The 21,347-nt window shown below is 32.9% G+C and overlaps 1 long non-coding RNA gene across 2 annotated transcripts; it reads left to right on the forward strand.

The window, feature by feature from the left end:
* The first annotated feature begins 1,292 nt into the window (after positions 1-1,292).
* On the forward strand, positions 1,293-21,044 carry LOC111087479. 2 transcript variants are annotated; one of them, XR_002612152.1, is made up of 3 exons: positions 1,293-1,780; positions 17,684-17,751; positions 20,908-21,044. It is a non-coding gene; the product is annotated as an uncharacterized LOC111087479 (long non-coding RNA). The 2 variants fall into 2 exon arrangements; XR_002612151.1 differs by having other exon boundaries at positions 1,295-1,720.
* Positions 21,045-21,347: the final 303 nt, after the last annotated feature.

Below are 21,347 nucleotides of genomic sequence, written 5' to 3' on the forward strand. Positions count from 1 at the left end.
TTTAATCGAAACTTCCTTAAGTCTGTTCTACTGGAAGTTAGACAAGCGAAAGCATCTGGAAACTGACACGAAAACTCCAATAGATCCCAGCCGATTAAGAGAGAGCTTATTTAAATTAAGAATAGTTTCTTTTTATCCAGATCTTGTGTGTAGAGCCTATGGGATCGGTCACATATGTATCCATCTATTCAAATCGTCACATGCATTCATTTCTATAGATTCATTCATAGAACAACTCTTAGTCAAACACGTTTTTATAGACTCATCTATAGAAACATTCACAAACAAACATATATCTTTGAATACACATATACACACAGAAACAAATGTACAGTCATTTGTCTGCAGACACAGTCACAGAATTACGTATCTATAGGCACGCCCCTAAAAACAGCCACAGAATCACGTTTGACACGCCCATAGAAACAGATGCAAACTTGGAAATTTATTGACTCCTCCAAAGATATAAATACATATAGACACAATTAGAGACACGCACGTCTATAGACACAAGGCACAAACAAACAGACTCATTTAAAGATATAATCACTAACCAACATGCAGCGACAAATGATCATCATAGGAGAATTTCAGACTGGCGTGTCTACAAAACAATTCACAGAAACAATCCCTGAAATTTCAAGTGCCTTATTAAAAAGACTGCGATACTTGATGCAATCGTTTTCTCAATAAACGATAATCCACGAAACTAAACCAATATATATTGACCAGCGGACAAACTGTGTTTGTTTCATGTAAACAACTAAATAGTTTTGTATACTCTGGCAAAAAACAAAAACGAGAAAAATGATCATAACAGATTTCACTTACTACCATCACTCTAAAATCTTCTTCACAGTTAAAGTGCCACAAGCTAGCTACGAATACTTTTAGTAGCTCAAAGACTCATAGTAACAACGGTAAATTGAACAGTTTAAAAATTGCAACTGGTGATAAGGTTTCGGTTTTGTACTCACGGTCCCAAGGTTTCACTGGTCATGTATATATTATTTAGGCTTACAGTACATCCCTACACATGTCTCCGCGAAGTCTATATCCGAATATTTATAGCACGCTGAGATCTCATTAAAAGAATGGAACCTGTCGTTTCTAATTCCATTTTCTTAAGACATGCAGACCGAATGTTTGTTGGATATCGTGTCCAAGGCTAACTCGTCTAGTCGGTTATCGAGAGAAGTTATCGAGGCCTTCTTGAAACCCAATACCAGTTGTAGAGTATGGCTATCAGATCTTTCTATCAGAAACATAACAAACTTACCAGTACTAAATTGGCCGGGGTGAAACAGGCTGGTCGTTGGACAAGTGATATAAGGCGACGTTTGATAGTGTTCAGTCTATATAAAGTGTCCGGACACACACTTTTAGCGTCGTTTCAACAGCGCCTTTCTGGCATTTTCCTCTCAGACCGCTTCCTTTTCCTTACTGCAAGTTCCTCTGCTGGAGTAAACAAGTTATTGCAGCTCGCGCCACGTGCCCCCAACGACGCGAACATTCAGCTACCGTAGCTGAGAATGCGATCCCGCGAAATCCGGACTCGGGTCAAGGGTCCTCACGGGTCCTCTGTTTTTACTAACTAGAGCGAATGTGGCCGGTGGAAAGGTCAATAGAGCTTTCTTCAAATTATAGTAGTGACAACGTTTCAAGGGGCAGAGGTTACAGTAGGTGTTGTTCAAAGAAAAATATCGACTGGTAAATACATGTGAGTTTTTTAATAGTTTTTGGAAAACGACTGTGTGTTTGTTCACCGTGGTCTGTTAAGGTAAACGATAATTATAATAATTTAATGAAAAAATATTAATCTTTCTGAATAATGTAATGTAATTTATAACGTTTCGTATAGGCTTAACAAATGTAACACATTTTGGCAGACCAACTTTCAACCTTGCTTTTCTAGCAAAATAGACTATGATAAATGGCTGGTTCAGATAATAAATAACTTTCATAAAAACAGAGAAACTCTTAAATGTCCGAAATATCAACAAAAAATGGTAGAACTAAGTTTTAAAACTAACGACACAACACATAGCACTAAGCTGACACTAATTATTTAGAAGTATGTAAAGGTTAAAGATCAATACATGAATGTTTTGAAAACAGGAAACACCTATTGATCAGCTAAGTTTTATTGTGATGCATTAACTAAAGGAAACAAGTGTATACGAATAATACAATAAAAGAGCATAGGTTGGCCGATTAAAAACTAGTCGGATTGGACAATTGAAGAAGCAAAAGACAACGTACCGATCATATAGCACATACCAATAAAACTATAAAAGTATTCACTAAATAATGAGTTTGATTTTAGCTGATGTAACAGATAGTGTCGAACGAAACCAGAGCTGTAGAAATTATTCACAAAACAATGGTTTAGGTAACAATTATAGACAAAAAATACTTGTGTACTAATATCCACAGAATAATTACTTTTATGAGTTGGTTAAAGTATGAAAAATGATCGGCATGGCCAGGTGGTTAGCGCAATCTGAGGGTCACGGGTTCAAATCCCTGTCACATCAAACATGCTCGCCCTTTCAGCCGTGGGGACGTTATAATGTAACGGTCAATCTAAATTAGTTGGTAAAAGAGTAGCCCAGAGTCTTACACTGCTAAATTAGGGACGGCTAGCGCAGATAGCCCTCGTGTAGCTTTGCGCGAAATTCAAAACAAACAAATAAACAGCATGAAAAAATTCATGATTATAATTTAGTTGTTTATAAGTGTCCCCTAAACAACGACTTTATTACTGATGACTAGAAGATAAATTCGTGCTTCGCGTACGATGTATGTACTAAGATTATTTGACGACTGAAACATTGTTTAGGGGGGGGAAAAATATGGATATAAACAGGACTGAATCCTCGACCTTCTGCATACGAAAAGGGTGCTGTGCCATATAAGCTAAAGTTTAAATGTTTTTTTCACATATGCAGCCTTATTAAGTGGTATACTACATATGATAATGCTATTGTTGTATTATGTAGCTGGACAAGAAAAACCTATTAAGTAGAATATAGAATCCTTGTATTTAGATATAAAATAAGTAAGTGTAAAAAAGTGGAATGTCTATAAACGAAATATATCTCTGTACACAACTATTTTTCTATAAATACCTGGTTTTTGTGGATAATCGCTATCTTTCACTAGGAACTTGATATTTTTTCTTGATCAAACTCTTGATGAAGCGATGTTATAAAAAAGTGAAATTTTAAAATTGTAATATTAATAAGTGTAAGAAAAAATTAACTGTTTTCATTTGTCGCTATTTCAGTTGTTTTTTATTTTCCTTCCATGATGGTATCAACTCTTTTTTTTCCCCTTCTCTAAAGTATTAACAAAGCATCGGGTCCAATACCGCCAATAACGGACATTGTGTAATATTTTATTCCCCCTAGGGGTAAATTCCTTCCTGGCTTACGAAGTGTTTTCAGTTTTTAGGCGTCTATACTGAAATAGTTGAAAATGTATAATAGTTACAAAATAGTAAATTTCTAAAATTATGGTATCAAGAAGTGTAAAAGTCAACTGTCGTCATATTTTAAATGTGTAAATTTCTTGTGTATATGTACTTAACTCGCATTTGTATATCATCTGAAACCTGTAACTTTGCACGTTAAATGTCGTTCACCTTTGCACTCGTATAAACGTAAAAGTACCACTGTACAATTCACCAATATGAATATTAGGTTTCCATGTGATCTAGCACGCATACACGCATGAACTGACTGACACACATTGTTCTTTTAATTACATAGATTTAATTAACGTAACATATACTGGACTTCTAATATACATGACTTAGTTAAGGTTATATATTTTTGTTATTGATTATGATTTAGTTACATATAAACCAAACATACGATCTTAATACCAATAGTTTAGTTAATATATATTAGATGATTAAGACTTAATTTTAAATAAATATCAGTAGAAGCATTACAGTTACACAAGGATTGAGTACACTATATTAAAACAATTTTGGAACCTTACTACGTCATTATAGCTCATGTCACTACGTCCGATCATGCTCCATCCGATGACTGTACATCTTGGAAATAACCCTGCAACGTAGTGTCCATAAAAATAAAAAATGCTTTGTCGTAAATCGTTCGTGTCCGAAGCACACCATGTCTTCCTGCTTGCTTCTTACAATCTGTCTAATGTACAAGGACGACAGTTTCCCAGCACCTGTTTCAACAGTCCGAACACACATAAATCCATAGGCGCTGCCGATCATTCAGTTCACACATCTTTGTATGGAATAGCGTGAATACTCGTTTTATTTTCCAGACGCTTGAGGTATGCGACTATTCAACAGAAATATCATGGAGGAAACTTGTGTACCCGTGACTTGTGTCGCTTTTCCAGACGAATATCCTTCTTGATGATGTTATGTACTGTTCTCTGGGGCGCATGGATGGCTTTTGCCATCTTACATCATAGAGGGCTATTATATATCCTTCACAAAGATGACCAGTTTTCGGTGGCATCACGCTATTTATGAAATGCTAAACAATGTGAAAATGTAGTTCTTATACATGCCGTTCCATCATGATTATATCCGCTGTGATTGTCATGTGACTTGCTGATTTGTATATTCAAAGTCGTTTTGATATAACATACTAAACCCTCTGTACTCTGCATATTTTTTATAACGTTTGGACATATATAACTTAACAATATAATTAAACCCGAAGTAATCTAAAGCAAGACATAAATAAACAAAGAGAACTAGATAACATTTATTAACCAGATATATAAAAAAAATTATCTAAATTTCCAGAGTACAATATCTCTAACGCTGACTCTAATGATTATTTTGACTACAAGTTAGTCATGTATATAGGCCACAGAATATTTGCCTGTATGAATATTATTTATTGTACAGAATAGATCATAGCAAACCCTTCCCCAATAAAACCAAAACTAACGAAGCTACAAGAAACACAACGAACTTTTCTTTGTGATATCTTGTATTTTCATGATCACTGAATCAGATGTGGACATGATCACGTAAACAGCCCCACGCGAAAAAATCCCATCAAATACAACTGACTTGGTATTTTTGGTCTCTTTATTGAGGGTATACTTTGGCCCACGTTGTATATTACTTGAAAAAGGTTTTAAGCGATAATTTACCATAGGGAGAACATTTACGTCTAAATGTGGAGAAAGCAGTAACAGAACAACTTCGTAACAATCAATACCTTTGCGCCAAATAAAGAAAAGTTTAACTATTGCATACATATACGAAGTGTAACGAGAATTTTGTAGTAAATTAACACAAGCATTGTGTTATTTCACAACAGTACAAACTGTGTTCTCTAAACACAAGTTTGTGGCTGTAGCGGTATAAACGCGCAAGTTTTGTGTGTTTTCCGTTTATCAGAAGAAGACTCAAACAAATAAATATCTGAATTTTCGCTCATGCTGTCAAAACGAGGATTATCAAAACACTAAAAGCTAGAGCTACAAGTATATGCTTCTCGTTTTACTTAGCTGAAGAACTTAAACATCTTGTAAACGTGTGTTATATGATTCTTCTGTCTCGACTACTAATGAACCACAACCTGAAAATCACAACGAAAAGTAAAAACAAAACAAAAAAAAAACATTTCTTCCTTATATACCAGGTCTAGGGAGAAACTTCGTAAAATAATGAATAAACTATACATCACCGTAGTTTTCGTAAGTCCTCTTACACTACCCGACAGTCTTATGAAGGTACAATCCCCACTTCCCAGTCCTCTCACTAAGAATGTGGTTTATAGCACTAGGTGTGAGTGTAATAAAAAATACATTGGGGAAACACAACGCCCGTTACAGGTATGGTTCAAAGAACACCAAAGAGATATTAAGAACTGTGTTACAAACACACCAGCTATAACTTTTACGTTCAGGAAAACGACCATGTAATACACTTAAAGAATGCAAAAATAATATACAGAGAAAAAAACACCAAACGTACAGAAATCAAGGAATCTATTGCTATCCAAGCATAAGACAGTGGAACACCAGTGGGTATTAATCAAAACAACGGCCAACAACAACTCAATACAGCATGGACACCACTAACAAAAGACATGAAGCATATTATTTGTCGTGGTTTTGATGTAAAATTAAACCTTTAATTTTACAATGTATTTTTTGTATTAGAAATATTCCTTCATTTTTATTTCTCTATATAATGCCTATAATTTTATTTTCCCTTGTGTTTATTATATCGAAGTGATCGATATATATTCTATATTCATCATGATTCTATATGTTTAATAACTTTAATACCCGATGTCAGTTATTGTTACGACTGTTGCCTAGATACCTATTTTAAAGTAGTGTTCCACTGTTTAACGAATATTTATCGTTCACTACTTTGTTACCCGATGAAGGCTTCGGTGAGAGGACTCGAAAATAAAACTATTTCAACATAGAGAAAAGTCCGTGTGTAATTCTACATATTTATTTACCTACATTATGAGTCTTAATAATAATATGTTCAGTATTATAACATCAAATATTTAGTTTTATATAAACATCCACATATAAATAAATCTATTGATAATGATTTAATTATGGTAATACGTATTTCTCTCATAAGGCGTAATTGTATTTAAAACTTACTATAATTCAAATTTTTATTACTTCGTTAATATAACACATACTCAATCTCAAAGACGTTGTTTTAAATAAACATTTACAAACTACGATTCTAATAACAATTATTTCGTTAAGGTATGCATACTGGGTGTTTGCTTGTTTGTAGTTAAGCGCAAAGCTACACAATTGGCTACCACAGGTGTCATAACACGATTTTTAGCATTATAAGCTCACAGACTTACCTCTGAGCCAATGGGACTTGGCGTCTCAGACATAGTTTTTAAATAAATATGTTAAGGTAACACACACACACACACACTGGAGATAGTTTTATAAAAAAATTCCCCAAACTACGACTTTAATATCGATAGTTTAGTTACGGTAAAATGAACTGGACGTCTTCAATTTTTAGATAAAAATGCGTAAAGGTATAATTTTAATACACTCTATTTAGTTAAAGTAACACATACTGGATAACTCAGACTTAGCTTTATATAGATATCTGTAAAACTACGACATTTATACCGCTTTCGATCATAATACAAGAGAACAACATAATTAAATCTAAAGTAAAGTATAGGTGATGACACATCGGCAATGTTCATTAATCCGATGAACTAAAAGTCGTGTAAATATCTGGAACACGGTATATTCTCAAAATGTTCTTGACAATGAATCATACATATATAATTACTAGTTGAGAAACATCTTTATAACGATGACTTACCATAGAAAGCACAAATTGTTGACTTAAGAAATTTATTGCTTTATAAATAAAACATCCTTAAAACGATAATTTTTTACACGGACAAAGCACACACACATATATATATGACCATGATATAGTACAGACAGTACAAACCGCTATATTCCCTCCTAGCTATAAACAGATTTTGACATACCCAGCATCAATGTTCATTAAAGGTATATCGCAAATTACAAGATTGATTTTTAGGTGTGCCTAACTAAAAACGCATTAAAGACAATTATACTAGTGTTTTAGTACTAGTTATTTTAATGATCAGGTTTATTTAGCGGATATATTTCAATTAAAAAAAACAGTTTATTGAGCTATGAAGAGTAGAAGCATATTGTTTTGCAATAATATAACAGATTTCAGCTATTTGTAACTTATGGAAATACCAAACAATTACATTTGTTACAACTTTAAGGATATCAGTTAGTTATAGCCTTAGTTTTGTTAACAGAACCAAGTGTTTTACAAAACAATTACAGGAATGTATAGTTCACTTAAAATAGTTTTATCATACATTTAAAACAAATAATATTACCGAAAATAAAATATTTTACAGACTCAAATTAATCAAATGATGTTCTTATCAACGATTCCACGCACACATATCTCATGGGCAGGATAAAAAGGATAAAGGCTAGGGCTAGCCTGCTTATTCGATTAGATACCTGTAAACACTGGCACAGATGAAAGACAAAGACAACAAATTTACTGAAAAATGTCTACGAAAGTGTTCCAACGAAGTGCATAAAATTGCAAATAAATCAACAAAAATGTATCAAAAACTGTTCTAGAGAAACTCTACAAGCTGTCACAAGCTAAGTTAGTATAATCAGTATGTTTAATTGATATTAAAAGTACGGAAACACTTTATCCAATATAAATGATTAATACGTATATAGTTAAAAGAGTAATTGTGTGCGTGCGTGGGATGCTTCTTAAACTCCATTTAACTATGAAAAACTGAAATTGGGAGTAGGAAAGTATGGACGACGTCACCATATGCGTAATGGAGGGGTAGGTGTAGATTGTACTGTGCATTGCAAAGGGAAAGGCATTTGGGTAATGGATCTGTCATCCCTCAGAACCCCTTCTCAAACAGCACTGCTTATGTTAAAAATTTTGTGCATGAATTTCTTTGTTTTAGTCCCTTAGAACACTGTCACCCTGGTGAGTTTTAATACTGGTACCGTCTACCTGGTGAGTTTTAATACTGGTACCGTCTACCTGGTGAGTTTTAGTACTGATACTGTCACCCTGGTGAGTTTTAATACTGGTACCGTCTACCTGGTGAGTTTTAATACTGGTACCGTCTACCTGGTGAGTTTTAATACTGGTATCGTCACCCTGTTAAGTTTTAATACTGATACCATCACCCTGGTGAGTTTTAGTACTGATACCGTCACCCTGGTGAGTTTTAATACTGGTACTGTCTACCTGGTGAGTTTTAATACTGGTATCGTCACCCTGTTAAGTTTTAATACTGATACCATCACCCTGGTGAGTTTTAGTACTGATACCGTCACCCTGGTGAGTTTTAATACTGGTACCGCCACTCTGTTGAGTTTTAATACTGGTACTGTCACCCTGTTGAGTTTTAATACTGATACCATCACACTGTTGAGTTTACTTGATGTAAATTAATTGTGTTTTCAGATCTCATTGTCTCTCACAATAACACTTAAGTGAAACGTTATTCATGTTTTCTTGTATTTTATAATTTCAATTAATCTATTTTCTTAGACATTTTAAGACTGTATTCAAGTAGATTTTTAAAAAAATCAACATTTTTTACGCATTTAAAGTAACCGTATTGTCACAAATATTATGAGAGATACGAGAGTGAGACAACTGGAAAATAATACTGTTTATTTTAGTCTAATTACCCATAAGGATGTTCATAATTTTTACAACTGGAAAATAATACTGTTTATTTTAGTCTAATTACCCATAAGGATGTTCATAATTTTTACAACTGGAAAATAATACTGTTTATTTTAGTCTAATTACCCATAAGGATGTTCATAATTTTTACAACTGGAAAATAATACTGTTTATTTTAGTCTACTTACCCATAAGGATGTTCATAATTTTTACAACTGGAAGAGTAGTAGAAACTGAATCCCTGTCTGTAGCCTCGTTCAAGTGGGAAATACGAGCTAACTTTTATTTGTTTCTAATTAAGCATAAAGTTATACAATGGGCTATCTGTACTGTGCCTTTACTACGGGTATTAAAACCTGGATTTTAGCGTTGTAAGTCCACAGACATACTGCTGAGCCACAATTGATTTGTTTCTAATAAACTTTTTTTTTTGAAACAGACCTATAAAAGTTTTTGTACTCCTGTGTTATTTCATTAACTTTTTTAAAGTGTTTTAATTTTATAACAGTAATTCAAATAAATAAAGACTATAAAACAACGGCTTAATAGATGCATGACGTGTTCAACAGGCCTCATTTTCAAATAACGTAGAAGACGATAAGTCTTCGATTCGATTTCGCATTTTGATTTTAAATTAATACTTTTTATTTATTTTATGTACGCTTTTCTTTCACTTAAGATAAAAAGTTTTGTTGAAATTTTAACATCTGACGGCTAATGTTTTCTCGTTAAGACAGTAAATAACCTCGAGACAATTACTTTCTGTTCTAGATTATGAGAAAATCTATATATATATATTTCTTTAATATTTTAATTTCCATTTCAATTTTTGTCATTATTTCTATAAATGATTAAACATTACTTTGAGTTTTTCCTTACTTGTTACACCCAGTGTTGTTTTTAAACAATTGATTTGTTTCTAATAAGCGTTTTTTTCAAAAACACCTGTCCCCCCAGTGGCACAGCGGTATGTCTGCGGACTTACAACGCTAGAATCTGGGTTTCGATACTGTGGGTGCAGAGCACAAATAGCTCATTATGTAGCTTTGTGCTTAATTAGAAACAAACAGACCTATTAATTTTTTCCCACTCCTATACAAACCACCAGGGCTATAACACGTTGATTTTGTTTGTTTGTTCTGTTTTAGTATAAAACTACATAAAGAAATCTGTGCAATCTGTGCATCATGTGGAGTCCAACCAGGGATTATAGCGTTATAAGTTCGTAAACTTACCGCTGATCCACTGGGAGACTACACGTTGAATCAATGCGTTGTGGCTGTGCGATAGGATGCCAACATGGTCATAATGTATTGATTCAATGCGTTGTGAAGTTCGATCACCACTGCATCAATGCTTTACTAGCCCGTATATCGCCGGTCAACAGTGCCATTATGCAATGACTAAATTCAACGCATAGTCGAACTTCCCCAACGCATTGAATCAATACGTTATGCTGTTGTTGGCTATCGATCTACGGGGCCATAATACACTGCCTCAATGTGTTATAGAAATTTTGACTTGCAACATATGATTGAAAACTATGTTATGGTTGGTTTGGTTTACTATGCGTTGGATCAATACCTTATGGCCCTGATAGCTTCCCATACACTCCATCACTTATTTGATCCTCCTCAGTAACTCAGTGGTAAGTCTTAAGACTTCTAACGTTTAAAACTGGGTTTCGATATCCTTGTTGGGCACAGTACAGCTAGCCCATTGTGTAGCTACGTGCTACTTAACAACAAACAAACTCTTATTTGAGCCCACAGAATTCTAATTTCAAATTTGAAATATTAAATCAACAGTCTTGTTTACTGATGTTTTCTTTTTTAGGAATACTTTATTTATCATGCTTGCATTTTTTATAATTATGAACAATACATTTAAACTAATTTTCTCAAAACTGTATCAAACTTATACTTATTAATTTGCTGCTTATTGAAATATTCTCTTTAATTAACATGTATTCTATAGTAACAAATATATCAGAGGTCTTTCTACTCTCTTGTATAGTAACTATTCAATTGATATATATATATATTGTCAGCATGTTGTTAGTCAGATACTGAACATCTTACTTCTTCACAAGAAAAGAAATTGTTTTGAATGTGGTTTTGCAGCTTTGGTGACAAGTTGGCATAACTGAGGACTATCTGGTTATTTCTTTATTTCTTTATTTTTGGTTTTTGCGTAAAGATGTCACTTCTTTCATTATCATTAACATTGTGTTATGTTAGCATTGTTAAAGCTAAGTTTGTCATGTAACAGTTTAAAAACAATACAAGCTTGTTTCACCCATGATATCTCAAATATAGGAGAAAAGGAATTCTATTAGTTACCTTACAATTATTTCTGAAATTAGAATAAAGTTCCGTTTCCAGGTTACTATGCATATCGTTCCCTAAAGCTTTATGTACAGGGCATTATCACTGAGAAAGAAATAACAGAAATAGATGATTTGGAGTGAAAACTTTCATAATAATACGTTTCACTATTTTAAAACGTGGCATAGTTGCAATACAACACTCCCAAAAGCTTATTTTTTATTGGCAAAGATTTAATACATTAGATATATTTATTATTTAATTTGTTTCGGATATTAGCGCAAAACTACACCAAGACTGTATGACAGTTTATGAGAGAAGGCATCTAGCTAGTCAGTAGCATCTTCTCCAATTCTTTTGCTATTCTAATCGAGTATTGGGATGTGACCGTCACTCTTATAACGCATTCACCATTACATAGTGTGGTTTTGCGGCGGTAACGGGACGCGAATTATAGACTCTCGGATTCACATTACGGGCACGCTAACTATTAGGGCACGTCCAATACATATATTTGTTAGAAAATTCCAGCTTGGCACTTCTTTAATGCTAGGTTATCCTGACAATCTAGATTATGACAACGAATATATAATAACTTAAAGTTATAAATTTCGAATGTGATGCAATGTTAAAAAATTATCCAGGTAGAATAAATGTGATGATAAACAAAGGAGACATTCTGCATTATACCAATACTTAGTTATATCTATGAAGAAAATTGTATCAATTACTGGTAACACACAGTACCTAAAAACTATTGTTTGTATTTGTAAACGATTTTTAATATGATACCAACTTAGCTTTATTAATATAAACTTGTTAATTAATATGATAGGTATTGTTAATTTGCCAAAAAACAGAGTTTATGATCGATTTGTTTGTACATAGTTATGGCTTATTTTTTAACATATCATTTATGGCTTATTCGTTAACATGATATTAACTGCTGGATATCATATTTATTGTTCATTTGTTTATAATTCATCATTATCCTGCTGTGGGGATGGAATAGATCAGAAGAGGGAAGACACTTTTATCTGTGGCTAAATGTACTTCTTTGCTTTTCAATATAATATACATAGTTTGTTCCTACACGGAAAAAATACAGAAAAGTATATGGTGTTTAGTTAGGAAAAATAGATATATTGTGTTATGAGGAAATATGAAACAAACAGATTAATACCAGTAGTTGGATAAGTGTTTTGTGCCTGTTTTAATTAATAATATGAAATTATGAATTTGTACGAAGTTATGGGTACTTTATTTTGGCCAAATAAACACATTACTGTTTATTTATATGTGCGACACTTTATGAAACTCATTGTTTTAGGTTATCAGTTTAGTGGCTTAACGTTAGTCCTTCCAAAAAATAACTATACAAAAGTTTCGTTTCAAAAGGCTTGCAAGCTGCTTCTCGTTACGTATGCTTCGTTTCATTACGTAGGTTCTGCTTTCTAGCTGATTCATCTGATGCACTGATTGATCTATGTCATATTTTAAATGGACATTTAAAGTACGCAGGCCCTGTATCTGTGTATGCCTGGATTTGGGCTCACTAGAATATATATATTAGTTTACAACTTGTCAGGCTTTTTTATCAGCAGTTCCTAATGAATTTTGACAAAAGTTTTGGAAAGATTCCTGAAGTATTTAGTGGTTTCTTAAAGAAACGGATAGAGTAGTTTAGTTAATGATAAAATAAAAGCAAAAGTTTTAGGTACAGATGTCACAAATCACGTGCGTTTCCCGAAGATTTATTAGGACGCATAAGCAGAACGAAGGGGGTGTTAAGAAGTAGGTTAAGACTGTTAAGAAATATCAAAATCTATCTTTGATAAAATTATACAAAGCTATGGTTTTGTTTGTTTGTTTTTGAATTTCGCGCAAAGCTACACGAGGGCTATCTGCGCTAGCCGTCCCTAATTTAGCAGTGTAAGACTAGAGCTAGTCATCAACACCAACCGCCAACTCTTGGGCTACTCTTTTACCAACGAATAGTGGGACTGACCGTCACTTTATAATTCCCCCACGGCTGAAAGGGCGAGCATGTTTGGTGGGACGGGGATTCGAACCCGCGACCCTCAGATTGCGAGGCGAGCGCCTTATCCATCTGGCCATGCCGAGCACAAAGCTATGGCGTCTTTATAAATTACAATACATCTTAGAAGTAACTTTTTGTAAGATTATTAGAGTAATGAATCTATGCAAACAATTAATATTCTGTAAACATAATAATGTATTCGAGAACAGAAGATAAGTAAACAATTGGAAATCATAACAAATCACAATAAAATGGTAGCACTCCAGCTGATATATATGAAAATATTTAGTTTAAAGTGTTCGTGAAGTTTATATAACTCGCGAGATAGAAAAGTAAAATAATTTGGGTTTACAAGAACAATAATGAAAAGGAAAAGTGTAGGGAAAAATAATGGCTTTAGGAACAATGCGGCAAAGATTTACAGAAAACTCACAGAGTAAAAAAAAAGCTTTTAAATAACCAAAACAATCGTATAGTAATAAGGCAGAGAACACGATAAAGTAATTACTTGATTATCCCACGGAACAGGATAATAAAATGTAATTTTTTAAAGAGTAAAGTTAAAAGACAGATATATGAATTTTGTTCAGTAAAACAATCGGAGAGGAAAAAATAGATAAGCCGAAAAAAAAAGAGAAGTGCATTTAAAGGCATTGAATTCAATGAATAAGTAGGTACTGAAAAAGGAAATCAAATTAGTTTGAAAATTACTAGGATGAATAAAAAAAGGGAAAAGTTTAAGAAACTAATAAATGTAAAACAAACGTATTCCACGAAATAAAAACGATCAATAAAAAATATTAATGATGAGAAAGAATAAAAATGCTTTTTTTTCAGAAGGACACAAGAATAGGTTAAATCAAAGACAAACTTAGATTCTGGGATAATCAAATTAATAACTGAATGGTTTGATTTATTTGTAAAAAACAAACCTTTTCGGTGGTTATGAAACAGTTGATTCGAGTTTAAGAGAAGGATCTGCTTTGAGAAATCTAAAGGACTTTGAACTTGTTTTGCAAAAAAAGATAGAAAATAGTGTCGTAGTGAATACGAATGCATGATCCTATTACAACTCAGCTAAATAATACCTTAACTTATTCACCATGCTCGTTTGATGTTTTAAATGCTTTAAAATTCTATGGTAATTTCCACTGCAAACAACGTCTTATCAGAAAAAATATTGATGCTTTAGGTAATTTTGATTTTTAAAAAATCAGTTAATGTAATGCGCTTCTTGTTGTTTGTTTGGATTATAGTAAAGCCACAATGGGTCATCTGCTATGTCCACCATAGGGAATCGAAACCCGGATTTTAGCGTTGTAAATTTATAAACTTACCGCTGTCCCACTTAGGGGGGAGGGTCTTTGTTTTTAATGTGATAAGTAGCTTTCAAAACAAGTAAAACAATAGTTATGGATAATCAAGAATCAGTTTTTACTTTTGATTAAACATTTTTCTTTAATGTAAAGGTAAGATATGTAGCAAATTTCTGATACTATTTCGCAAACATGATTATTCAGAGTATATATATACATAAATGCAACTAGAAAAATCCTTGATTTTTTTAATTCTGAGTTAGAGAAAGTTTATTTTAATAATTACCATAATAACTGTTGAACAATCGCCACGTCAAGATTTCTGAATAATTGTTTCATGATATGAAATCAATTTTGGATATTTCAGTTTTTTTGGGGGGTTTTAAATTAATGAAGAAGGATTTTTTTTTGTTCGACAAATCTTAACTAATGTGTATTAAACGTCGACATCGTGGTCTCGCTCTATTTTTAGGAGTCATTCTAAATACACTCAAAAGGATATAGTTATAGATTTGAAATATGATGTATTTCTAAGTCAATTGCTCGTGAACGAAAACTAGGATATATGAGATGTTTTCTATTTAGTTTTTTGTTTGTTGCTGGGATATCGTCATGTTGTAGATACGATCACAGGAAATTTAAATACTGCTCAAAGGGATACTATGCAAACATTTGAATTTTACAACTAATTAGTTAGTTCATACAGTCCACGAATACATGTTAAATATTTTACGTAGAAGAAAAGGGCGTCAACAGGTTATGAATATAACATTTAAAATAATTTTAAGTAGTAATGATTTTGTTCTGAAATCACCCAAGAAACTTCTACATTTTCTGACTAATTAAAAAAAAAGTACGAGAAAAGGAATGTAAGGTATGTAAGTCATTCAATAAGGGTTATACGAAATTAGGAAGCTATATAACTTAAGTTTTAATCAGTTGAATAGTTCTTTGTAGCTCTAGGTATTTAAATGAATTTCCATTTTTTGTATTGTTTGTTTGTTTGTTTTTAAATTTCGCGCAAAACTACATGAGGGCTATCTGCCCTAGCCGTCCCTAATTTAGCAGTGAATTACTAGAAGGAAGGCAGCTAGTCATCACCACCTACCGCCAACTCTCGGGTTACTCTTTTACCAACGAATAGTGGGATTGACAGTCACATTATAACGCCCCCACGGCTGAAAGGGCGAGCATGTTTGGTGCGACGGGGATTCGATCCCGCGACCCTCAGATTGCGAGTCGAGCACCTTATCCACTTTTTTTTTTTTGTAATGCAAGTAAAACGTCATTTGTTAAATAAATTGAAACTTTGGGACTGAGATAGAATACATAATTATAGCTTTCAGGAAACTGGAGTAAATCATTTTAATTAAAAATCTAAAAGACTAGTCTTATCTTACTCCAGAAAAGTATTTTTCTTTTTAATACGTTTGTAAGAAATTCATATTTAAGACCAATAACTCTTGCTAAAAAGCATTTGTATGAGTGTTTATTGAAAAATTGGAACCTTACATGAGACACAATTTGAATATGATTTTTTTCTTTGTTTGAAACGCATTTATTTATTGAATTAATTTATTTATTAAATATTATTTGAATGTCTAGAAAAACGGCTTTTAACATATTTCTAGCTTGTCTTAACTGACGTAAAAATAACAGTCTTACACGTGTAGTACATTAGCTAGCAGTATTTGTATAAAGTTATTACATTATATGTGTTTCATATTTGATATTCTTTCTAAATTTTTCTACATTTTTAATTCTTTCATCCAAAAATTATTGTTTGTTTGTTTGTAATTAAGCACAAAGCTACACAATGGGCTATCTGTGCTCTGCCAACCACGGGTATCGAAACCCGGATTCTAGCGTTGTAAGTCCGCAGACATACAGCTGTGCTACTGGGGATGGGGGGCAAAAATTATTACTTTCAAAATAAAAGGTTTAATTTTTAGTTATAAAATCCCATTATGCGTGTGTTTCAGAGGCAGTGTTTTATTTGATATTTCTATTTTTTATGTTGAAATTTTAGAGAACTGGCGTCATTAAAGACTACACATGATAATGATTTTGGTTTAATATCTTTCGTTAAGTTGTAAATTGTAAACATGATCTTTTGTAGCTCCAAAAACAGTGAGCACATATTACTACATAGTCCAATCTGATTTAATTCAATACTGTTTACACAAAATTAAACAATGTGGTATTAAGTAATCTTCAAATAACTAAATGGTATGGAAAACAACGCTCAAACTCTTGATTGAAATAAAATTGAATGTAATTTCAACACATGAGCATGTCATATTTTCAACATAATTTTCTCAATTACTTTTAAGCATATTAATAAAAGTTTATATGAAATAAGCATCTAATCTAAAAACAAAGCGCTGCCTATATTGTTAGTTTCATGGAACACTGAAAGCAACCTTTGGATCTGAGAATCCAAGATACTTTTACGTATCATGTTTATTTGTTCTTAGTCTGCTAAGTGTTACTTTGGATATTTAACAAACATCTTTTCTCTTCTAAACTCTGATGCTGTTTCCAACTTATTGCCAAATTCTGTCTTTCATTTAAGTAGTTTGACTACTTGGGAGTACTTATCTTTATTTTTCTTTCGTTGTTGTTTTCTGGTTTGTAGGACACCACACTGGTGATTGTACTTTTGTATAACCATAGGCTTTTTAGATTGTAAGAAAAGTTTCAACATTCTGAATGTTTAAAGCAGTCTTTGTTATTTATTCCTCAGATTATTTAAGATGACGGAATAATCTGCATACTTTCAACTAGATATTGAAGGATCCTTTGTAAATGAAGGTAATTCGATATATATATATATTATTTTTTGTTATGTTCTATAATTTTCTTATAAATCTTAATTTCCAAATCGCCATTGAAATAATAATTTTGGTGTTCCAAATGAGTAAATATGATCTTTAATCTACAGTGATATTTTATCCAAAACATACAGAAGGTTGATCATAGTTTATAAGAAAGATTTGAATATGGTAATACAATAACATGTCACCGTAGATTTGAGAAATGGTGTCACGGGCAACGTGCCCAGTATCCGATAATACACTGTTACGTGTAAGTTTATGAAATGAGATATACAGAGGTCAGTTAAAAATGTAAAAACACTTAACCTCAATGACCTACGTTATCTATGGTAGGTACTGTACTTTGTACGACTAACCAATTTGTTACGTAACTATGTTTCTATTACACTCGCACTCCTATATAGTAATTGCCCTACTGCAATTCAGTTTCAGACAAAACAGGCAAGACAGTCGATCTGTTAGACATCCAAAGAGACATAACATTTGGAAGACTGTTGTGTTCGAGATTTTAAACCAAATGGACAAATGTTCGAGAGGAACATTCATCTGGGAACTGAATAACGAACAATTCACAAAATCTCAACCACTTATGACAACAGCGGTATGAAGTCTATCATAAGTGGTCGGGTTTCCAAGTATTATATAAGACTATTCAAAAATTAAGAACATGGGAACAAAAGAAATAGGAGTAAATATAACTAAGCTACAACTTATATCAGTGATAACTGTACGTTGAAAACTTCACAAGTTAAGATATCAGTAGCCGGGCAAATCCACAACCCATTTATATTCTTCAATGCAGGTCGTCTCATTCAATGTAGCAATAACCATAAGACTTGGACACAGAAGCAAGAAGAATTGTAGTATGGTCAGATTAAACATCATTTGCTCTTTTCCCATCGAATAGTTGTGTTTATGTATGAAAGCAGACAGAGGATCCATACAACCTTGATTGTTTTATTTTTACTGCCCAAAGAGCTGGTGGTTCCATCATGATCTGAGCAGCATGCTGCGGGCATGGTCTTGATCGTATAATGTCTACGAAGAGCAGACTACGAGCAAACCATTATCTGGGGACTGTTGTAGATCATTTATTACCCACGATGCACTTTATGTTATGCAGAAGGGTATGAGTGGCTCCATGACGATAGTGTACCTATAAGCACCATATTGCTACAAAGGTGAGCCATCTGATATTCATAGTCATGGCAATGAAGCTACATATCTTTTGGATCCGCTAACAAAATTATAAACAAGAGCTTGAAGGCTTACAGGCTTTCTGTCGCAGCTAAAATTAAAGGCCGTTTTCATGACAAATATGGCCAAGGATATTGGAAACTCACCAATCTCATTTCACCACATGTCTTTCAACTCCGTCAATGGACATCTTCAGTTTTGACTTAAGGTTGTCTTGGAAAACGACGTCCAGGTATTAATACAACGGAGAGTCTGTGAAAAAAACTTCAAGATATGTGGTTTCAAATTGATCTTTTCCGGAAGTTTTACAGAATTGAAACTGTAATGTTAAGCAGTAGTCCGCTGTATCTGCTATCGGAGCGAACACGAGCGGCAATGGAGTAAGTAGTTTTAAAGGTTGTACGGGATATCGCTTTTATAAATTGCGATTAACCCTGAGTATTTATGTTTTTGTCCAGTATTGTGAAAATGTTCCTTAAGGAGATTTATTTAGTCTAATGATCGCTTGTGTCCAGTCAATTTTGTTATTCTGAAAAAGAAGGAAGAGATAAAACTGTCAGTACGTAGTGGTATTATATGTGTAGTGGAAATATTGTAACTGGTTAGTGGGTAATATAAACAAATTACACGATTTTAAACCTACAGAATTTATCAATGAAAAGCAATAATAATAACAAAAGGTTAACATGTAAAAAGTTTAAATGAAGAAACTGGCAGATGCTATAGAATTATGGATATTGCATGATTACTGTCTGAAATCTTTCAATACAGTAGAAACACCAAAAAATCATATCTTTTCAATAGTTGCATTAAATGTTATATGAAATTGGATTATAATATTTACAAAACTTTGGAAAAGCATAACGTTAATTATTGGAAGATATTAATAAATTACAGCTTGAGTAACTTTGTTTTGAACTACAAATAAGTTATCTGTCTGTCTGCCTTTCTGTCTTCTCTCTATCCATCTTTAATTGACAGGACTGTGGTCCGGCATGGCCGGGTGGTTAGGGCGCTCGATTCGCAATCTGAGGGTCGCGAGCTCGAATCCCCGTCACACCAAACATTCTCGCTCGTTCAGTCGTGGGGCGTTATAATGTGACGGTCAATCTCACTATTCGTTGGTAAAAGAGTAGCCCAAGAGTTGGCGGTGGGTGGTGATGACTACTGCCTTCCCTCTAGTCTTACGCTGCTAAATTAGGGACGGCTAGCGCAGATAGCCCTCGTGTAGCTTTGCGCGAAAATAAAAACAAACAGACAGGACTGTACTGGTGTTTTGCAGTAGAAGTACACCTTTTACTTCATTCTTTCATGTGGATCAGTTACTTTCCTAGCCAAAATAACCTCGAGTATAACCAAGGCAGCAAGATTAGTGAACAACAATACCTTCGTTACCTGTGTTGTCGAAAGAGTTATAAGATACTATATGAAACAATAGGCTGAATTATCAATTTTTTTCTAGGCAACCTGGGATAATAAAACAATTACTGTATCTGTGTTATGTTTAATGCCCAATAAATTCTGGTGTTTTATATGGAAAAATTCTTCGTTGATTTCACTTACGTATATTCACTCTACGTATATTCTTCTTAACATGTTTAATATAAATATGAAATTAATTTACTGATAAAAAAAAGGAAATTCCAATGAAATTGATATTGCTTAAATTCGCTTAAGAGATCTCAGCCTAAACTCCAAATCCTGAAAATACAAACACGTTGTTTAGTATTATCTTGAAACAAAATAATTAGAGGTGTCCTACTGAATACGCTAAAATAATAAAAGATATAAAATAGGATGTTATGAAAATATATGTTGAAAAGTAGACAGGTTTCTTCTGAAGTTCACTCGGATATCATCAAGCATTATTTTTAAGTATTATATTGCACAAAGCTTATAAGTAGCTAATAGCAATTTATCAAATACTTTTATTCAGTATAAACGGGACGGAAAGACTAATTTCAAGTAGCTGGGCTTGTCTCGTCGTTCCCGTGTTATGCTTGAATAAATCTTCAGGAGAAAGGGAGAAGTTTGGGAGTAAGAACTATATAAGAACATTTAAGGTAGGGTGTATAGTTCTATTTTACATCTTATAGTTCTATTTAGTTCTATTTAATATGTTATAGTTCTATTTAATATCTTATAGTTCTATTTAGTTATATCTAATATCTTATAGTTCTATTTAGTTATATCTAATATCTTATAGTTCTATTTAGTTATATCTAATATCTTATAGTTCTATTTAGTTATATCTAATATCTTATAGTTCTATTTAGTTATATCTAATATCTTATAGTTATATTTAATATCTTATAGTTCTATTTAGTTCTATGTAATATCTTATAGTTCTATTTAGTTCTATGTAATATCTTATAG

The sequence above is a fragment of the Limulus polyphemus genome, unplaced genomic scaffold, assembly GCF_000517525.1.
Source record: "Limulus polyphemus unplaced genomic scaffold, Limulus_polyphemus-2.1.2 Scaffold2204, whole genome shotgun sequence".
NCBI classification, from domain to species: Eukaryota; Metazoa; Arthropoda; class Merostomata; order Xiphosura; family Limulidae; genus Limulus; species Limulus polyphemus.